Consider the following 7,662-nt stretch of genomic DNA (forward strand, 5'->3'; position numbering starts at 1 on the left):
AATTTCCTTGTAGATAAAACTATAGAAAATTATCCCAGTGAAAGGTTGTTGTCAAGATTAAGTGAAACTATGTATGCAAAAGTGTTTTGCAATGTATACACTCTATGCTAAAACAAGATATTCTGCAACTCGAATTTAATTGATCATGGTAGAATTGTAGACACCACGATAGGCCATGGTCTACATACTGTACTATCTATACTGTAACATGTTCTAGACAGAAATCAACCTTACTAAAGTAGTGTGAGGGGCTGTTTTCTGATTTTTTCCAAGTGTGAGCACCAAAATCATGACTTCACTAGTAGATACATATCAGCGCTCGAAATGTAGCCAGTATAACTAAGGAATTAAATTCTTTATTTTTTAATTAACTTAAATTTAGACATTCACATGTACTTAGTGACTCCAATGATAGTGTACATTCTGGAACATATAGTGGCATTATTTATTTACCTCTATCATACCTTTATTTTCTGATTACATCTTGTGTCACCTTTTCTGTGTGTTTCCTTATAATACTCTAATATCATAAAATGATGACACTGCTAATAGGAGACTTGAAACTAGCATTAAAATGTGTCTATTTTGTGTAGAACCACATCACCTGTAAAGACTTTCATTCTAGAGGCCAGGCATGGTGGCACATGCCTGTAATCCCAGTACTCTTGGAAGCTAAGACAGAAGGATCACAAGTTGCAGCCCAACCTAGGCAACTTAGCAACTTGGTGAGATCCTGTGTCAAAATAAAAAAAGGGGGCTAGGGATATGGCTTGAAGCCCCTGGGTTTAATTTTCAGTAAAACACACACACACACACACACACACACACACACACACACACAGAGAGAGAGAGAGAGAGAGAGAGAGAGAGAGAGAGAGATTGATTCATCTTCAACAAAGTGTCAGTGAAAGAGAGTTATTATTTAACTAACCCTAAAATCTAGCACTTACTATGTGCCAGGGCCTATGTGCCAGGGCCTATGTGCTTTATCAACATGAATCCAGTTACTATTCAGAGTAATTCTATTTGGTAGAGATGCTTGTCATCCTTATTTTGCAAATGAGGAAACTGAGATTTAGCAAGGTCATTAACTTGTTTTTCGTGTCATAGTCGGTAACTGGGCAAGTTGAGATTCAAACCCAGAGGTTTGACTTCAGAATCCATCCACTATTGGTTTCCAAACTTCCAACTTTTCTAGATCTACCCAGGTCTCAGCAAACATCTTCCTCTGAATTTCCGCAGCATTTTTTTTCTATACAGGTGGTTTCAGTCTGGCTGGGCAGGAGCTCTCTCTCATACACTGCTGGTGCAAGGAAACAGAATCAGAATGAAGAAGCCACACCCCTTATAGAGAGAAGGTAACCCCAGGAGTGCAGAACGCTGAGCAGTGACAAACAGAGCAAGAGGAAGATGTGAAATGAGAAGTTCACTTCCCCATGCTCAGGAAGAAACTACCTTGAATCAGAGCTGCCTTGCTCAAGCCTCGGAGGTACAGCTTTAGCACTGAACTTCAAGACCATGTTATGATGTAATCTCTAAACTCTGCTCTTCTGTTCTCCATTTTCTTCTATTTTTACACTGTGTTTTGGGAACCTGTTCTAATAACCCATTCGTGTTAAAGTCAAGCCATACAAATCCTAGGCCACCTCAGACATAAGCTGCTTTCAAATGAGACCATAACAATAATCACAAATAAACCTCTGAAATCTGGGGGCATGTCAGGAGCCAACTCCTCCAGGCATAAAAGGAACACAATGGTTTTGATCAGGAAGCTTTATGCTATACTGCAGGCTCTGCATGAAATGATTCTCGGAATTATTACTGGCTTGATTGAAACAACAAATCACAGACACCTTAAAGGGTGCATCTCCATGGAAAGTGCTGAACTTCAGTGCAGAGACATAGAAAAACTGAAGAAGGCAATGATTGGTTGAATTCAAAATGAAAACCATTCTCAATCCTTGATGCTTGATTACCCAGTAACTCAAAGAGAACTGACCATCTCCTTCCCTGTTTCTTCAATCATTATTGTACTATAAGGGCCACTCTCTAATTTACTAGGAGCTGTTCAACTTTGGTTTCATGTTCTCATGGAAAATGGAGAGAAAAGAATTTAAAGAAATGTAGCTTACAAGTAAACAATTAATTGAAATATTCTTCTTAAGGAAAAATTGCCATTTCTGATGCCAACCTGGAAACAAATATTTAGCGTACAAAATATGCATATAGTGTTTAAAAAGCTTGTAATGGAAATAATGTGACCATGTCCTACTACAGCTGAAATTTAAAGGAAAGAAAGGTCTGACTGAACTACAACTTACATTTGATCAAACTGGGATTATCTCTCTTGCTGTGTCAGCTAGATAACACAGTGTTCCTTTCCCTAGTGTTCATTAGGTGCTGTCGCCAGGGTAGGGCAAATAGTAGTGAGTAGAAACCCACTTTTAGCAACTATTCCACTATGAGTCTGTGGGAAATATGAACTCAGGATGACTCAGAAGAAAAGCAAACAGGACTTTAACAGATTGGAAGCATTAGTGACAGGAGAAAGGACAAATGATATCCAGTTATGCCTGGTCCTCCTCATTTTTATTTTCATGAATTGTGACAAATATGTACTGTAGGATTTGGTGGAAAGCAGTTCATTTATTTAGATCAGTAAATAAATATGCAATATTTAATGGGGAATGTTTCTTACAGGATCTGCATAGAAATTAAAATTCACTCAGCACATTTAACAATTGGGAATTTTATTTAGTTCTGGTAATAATATAATAATATCACAAGCAAAATTAGTTACTTTATCATGGCTTTTGGATGGTATATGTAAGCCTTTTAAAAGCTAGAACAGCACAAAGAAAGCTATACTGATGAGGAACTGTGGTATAGTGAACTTCTAGGTTGGTTTTTTTTAAAATCACAAATTGTCTTGGTGCATTAGCAATATATCAATTGCAATTACAGTGGAAATGACACTTTGACTTAAAATGAAGTGCTGTTTCCTTTCCTTAAAAGATTTTTCTTGAGTATGAAGAGCACACTGTTAAGTACTCTAAATTTGTATTCAGGCCTGTGAGCTGCCTGCTTAATGGATGCCCACACAGCACTTTTAGCTGTACTTTTACCTACCAGTTATGAATCATTATATAATTTTATATGTAATATTTGTCTGATAGTCATTTATGCATATAATTTAATATGTTAAAATAATAACTTTTAAATTTTAAAAAGTATTAAAATAAAACTAGAAGATACAAACTAATACTGTAGATTTATATAGAGTATCTGCCTATTGAATATCTCCATTTGAACTATGTAAGCCTTGAACTCAGAGTGCCCAAATGTGAACTCTTTACCCCGAACTTGCTCCTTATTCTCTGTTCTGTAACTCAGTGAAGGCCATCACTAATCACCCACTCATCTAAGCCATAAACTGGTCATGATCTTAGATTCTTCTCCCTTTCCTCACTGTTCATTCCAATTCATCACCAAGCCTGGTCAGTTCTACCTCCTCAGTATCACTCAGCTGTGTCTCCTTCCCTCCATCTCTAATATCACATTCTTTTTTCAAACCAGCACCAGCTTATGCCTAGATTCTTCTCAAAACCTCTTAATGGGTCTCTCTGCCTCTGGGCGTATTCCTCCATTGCCCTCATAATGTTTTCAGCGGGGCCCTCAGACTCATGACCTCACCTCTTCTCTCCATTCCTCTCTGTCACTCCCCTCTCTCTGCCAAACATCCTGGCTCATCCTCCCCACTTCTCACTCCATCTTCCCTCTTCCTCTCTTTAGGGTCCTATTGAAGTGAGCCCTCCTCTTCCTGGAAGGTATCTTTCTCTTCCTCCCTATCCACCCAGGCTGGCTACCCTTTCTTTGCTCACAGATAGCAGTTGTCACACTCTTATAATTGTTGACCTACTTGCCTGACTCACAAACTACAGATGGACTCCGACTTACAATGTTCTGATTTACAATTTTTTAAATTTTATGGTGGTGTAAAAGAGACTTGCATTAAGTAGAAACTGTACTTGAAATTCTGAATTTGGAGTTTTTCCAGGCTAGCAATATGTGGCCTGATCCTGTCTCCTGATGCTGGGAGCTGTAGGGGTCACAGCTCCCAGTCAGCCCCACAACCACAAGGGGAAACAATCGACAATGTGCAGTGTACTGTGTTGCTAAACTAAGACATATAGTAAATTAGGTGTAGTAAAAGCATTTTCCACTTACATTCTTTTCAATTTATAACAAATTTATCAGGATGTAATCCCATTGTAAGTCAAGGAGCACCTGTAGATTGTGAATGCCTGGAGGGGAAACTGGATCTTTTTAAAGTTTGTATTTCTAAGGGGTAGCACATTTTTTATCAACAGAAATATGAGATAAATATTTGCTTGATGAATGAGTGAATACACAATAATCTTCATACAAAATGTTCTTTGTTTGTTTCCTTTGCATAACAGTATTGTACTGATCCCCATAGCAAGGCTGAAGGTTGTAATATTGTGATATAAGAAGTACATATTTGGTCTTTGTCCCCAGTTTCTGGAATCCAACTCCTAAAACTCTTTTAATTTCCTGAGTGATAGTGGTGCCGGGTGCATCTTTTGTTCCAATATTTGGTCTTTGACCCTTTGTGACACAGAGCCCCTAAATCCCTTGGAATTTCCTGGGTTATAGGAGTGTTTTGTTCTAATGAGATGATTCTTGGTGAACTTGTGAGTGGTGGCTGGTAACCAGAAACCAGGAAGTATAAGTGGTTCCCTGAGTACAAGTGAGCTGTAATAGTCATGATTAGAAGATTGAAACTTTCAGACCTACCCACCCCCATCCTATAGGAAGGGGAAAGGGGCTGGAGATTGAGTTAATAATTGATGACACTTACATGATGGCACCTCCATAAAAATCCCTCCAAAGTACAGAGTTCAGAGAGTTTCTGGGTTGGTGAACATACACACATGCCAGGATGGTGGTGCACCCCACCTCCATGAGGATAGAAACTCCTACGCTTAACCTTCTGCATCTTGCTCAAGGTACTTCTTTATCTGGATGTTGATATTTTCTTTTCTTTTTCTTCCTTATTTATTTATTTTGTGTGTGTGTATTGAACACAGGGCCTTTGCACTGACCTACATCCCAGCCATTTTTATTTATTGAGACGGGATCTTGCTAAGTCATTAAGTTGTCCAGCCTGGGCTTGAACTTGAGATTTTTCTGCCTCAGCCTCCCACAGTACTGGGGTTATAGTCCTGCATCACCACACCTGGATCTGGCTGTTCCTTTATATACTATATCATATCCTTGATAGTAAATCAGAAAATGTAAGTGATTCTCTGAGTACTGTGAGCCAAAATAGCAAATTATTGAACCCAGAAGACCTGTCAATGTAGCCAAGTTGGATAGAAGTGTGGCTAACCTGAGGAGGGTACCCACTACTTATGATTGGCATGTGCAGTGGAAACAGACTTGTGGGACAAGCCCCTAACCCATAGGGTCTAACCTGTAGGTTAGAATTTAATTGTTGAACACTCAGTTGGTGTCCAGAGAATTGGATTGGTGTGGGAAAACTCTCCACATATTTGGTGTCAGGAATGAAGTATGAGAGTCAATAAATGGGTTTTTCCTTTTTACTAAGTGAGAATTTGTTCTCAAGTGAAGGCAAGTTTGACAGAACATATGATACTGGGTGCACATTGGAATATAATTCTCTGTGGGGTGTGTGTGTGTGTATGTGTGTGTACATCTTATAAGCAGAAGCATTGCCTATCTTTGTTACAATCTAATTTTTCTAGGCTATTTGTATGGCAAACTACTTTAGAAGATAGAAATAATATCTTCCTTTAGAGAAAAAGGCAGATTTGTTCACTGATCCACTAGAATAAAAGTAATGTTTCCTCAAGAGAAAAGATCAAGTAGCCTTTTGTTGCTTTTGTTACCTTGTGGATGCCATAAACTGTTTCTCCTCTGCAACGCCCTTCCCGCATCTGTTGTTGCTTTTGCAGCTTCCTCTGCCATGAACTGTTGCCCCTCTGCCACCCTGCCTTGGAGCCACCTCATTATGGGCTGAAACTTCTACAAACTGCACCATCACAGCATAAGTGATTTAACTATGCAGCCCCAAGGTATGTCACTTCTCAGTGTTACACAGTGGACAGAAGCCTGAGTTACAAGCGAGAGATGGATCAGATTTCAGCTCCACTTCTAACAAGGTATGAAAATTTAAGCTTCTCAATCTATACCACATTCTTGTTGAATAGTCTGGAGTTTTATTATTAAAAGTTATATAGAGGCGTGCCACGGCTCCCAGTGTGAAGGAGGCTTCCAGGTCAGGGTGCCACAGCTCCAAGCATGGAGGAGGCTTCTGGGTAGGGATGCCACAGCTCCTAGCACAGAGAACGTGAGCTTCACGGGCGCCAGCAGCACCCCACCCCTGTCATAATGAGAAGACACGTAAACAAGCCTCAGAACTAGACTTCCAGATCACCTACAGCAACCCCAAAGGGAAATGAGATGGAACACTCTGATACTCAATGACCTGGACTCCCTGAACTGGCAAAAAAAGAAGATCTGGAAACAAATAAAATCAGAAAAAATTTCTCACATAACAGCAGAGATTGTGCCCATAGTGCAAGACACGATTAATAAATCTAGAGAGGACACAGATTAAAAAAATAGAGGACCTGAGGAACATGATGGAATCCCAACATAGGAAACAAATGGAATCTGTAAAACAGATGCAAATAGATTTCCAGGAGATTAAAAATTCTATTGAAAGTCTATGCAGCAGAATGAGCCAATGTGAAAACAGAATTTCAGATATAGAAGATAAGACTGCAATTAGTGACCAGGAAAAGAAAAATTGCTTCAAAATTATAAGGGAACATGAGAAATCAATCCAGCAGCTGCTAGATGATGCAAAGAAGAATAACATAAGACTGATTGGGCTCAATGAAGAAACAGGAGAGAGTGGAGATGACATAAAAAACCTCTTCACAGACATAATGGCAGAAAACTTCCCAAGCAGGGGAAAAGAGCTTGACATACAGATAAGTGAGGCATATAGGATTCCAACTAGCCTTGATCAAAAAAATTCTACACATAGGCATATAAATATTAAGATTCCAGAAACTGAACAGAAGAACAAAATTCTACAAGCAGATACAGAAAAGAAACGAATCACATACAAAGGAAAACCATCAGAATCATAGCAGACTTCTCAACAAAAACCCTCAAGTCAAGAAGAGCTTAGAGTGATGTATTTCAAGCCCTAAAGGAAAACAACCTCCAACCCAGATTGATGTACCATGCAAAACTCTCTTGCAAAATTGATGGTGAGGGGCCGGGGATTTAGCTCAGTGGTTTCACCGCCTGCTGCACAAGCGCAGGGACCTGGGTTTGATCCCCGGTACCAAAAAAGAAAAGAAAACTGATGGTGAAATGCCGGGGATTTAGCTCAGTGGTTCTGCCACTTGCCTCTCAAGCCCAAGGACCTGAGTTCAATCCCCGGTACCAAAAATTGATGGTGAAATAAGATACTTTCATGACAAAGAGCACCTTAGGAACTTCATGAATACCAGACCAGCACTCCAAAAAATTTTAGACAATATCCTAGGAAAAGACAATGAGGATCACAACCCCAGGAAGCAAAGCAGAATGAATCCATTG

Source organism: Heterocephalus glaber, unplaced genomic scaffold, assembly GCF_053883595.1.
Source record: "Heterocephalus glaber isolate CG9 unplaced genomic scaffold, H.glaber_assembly_v1.0 deba00001547, whole genome shotgun sequence".
NCBI lineage: Eukaryota > Metazoa > Chordata > Mammalia > Rodentia > Bathyergidae > Heterocephalus > Heterocephalus glaber.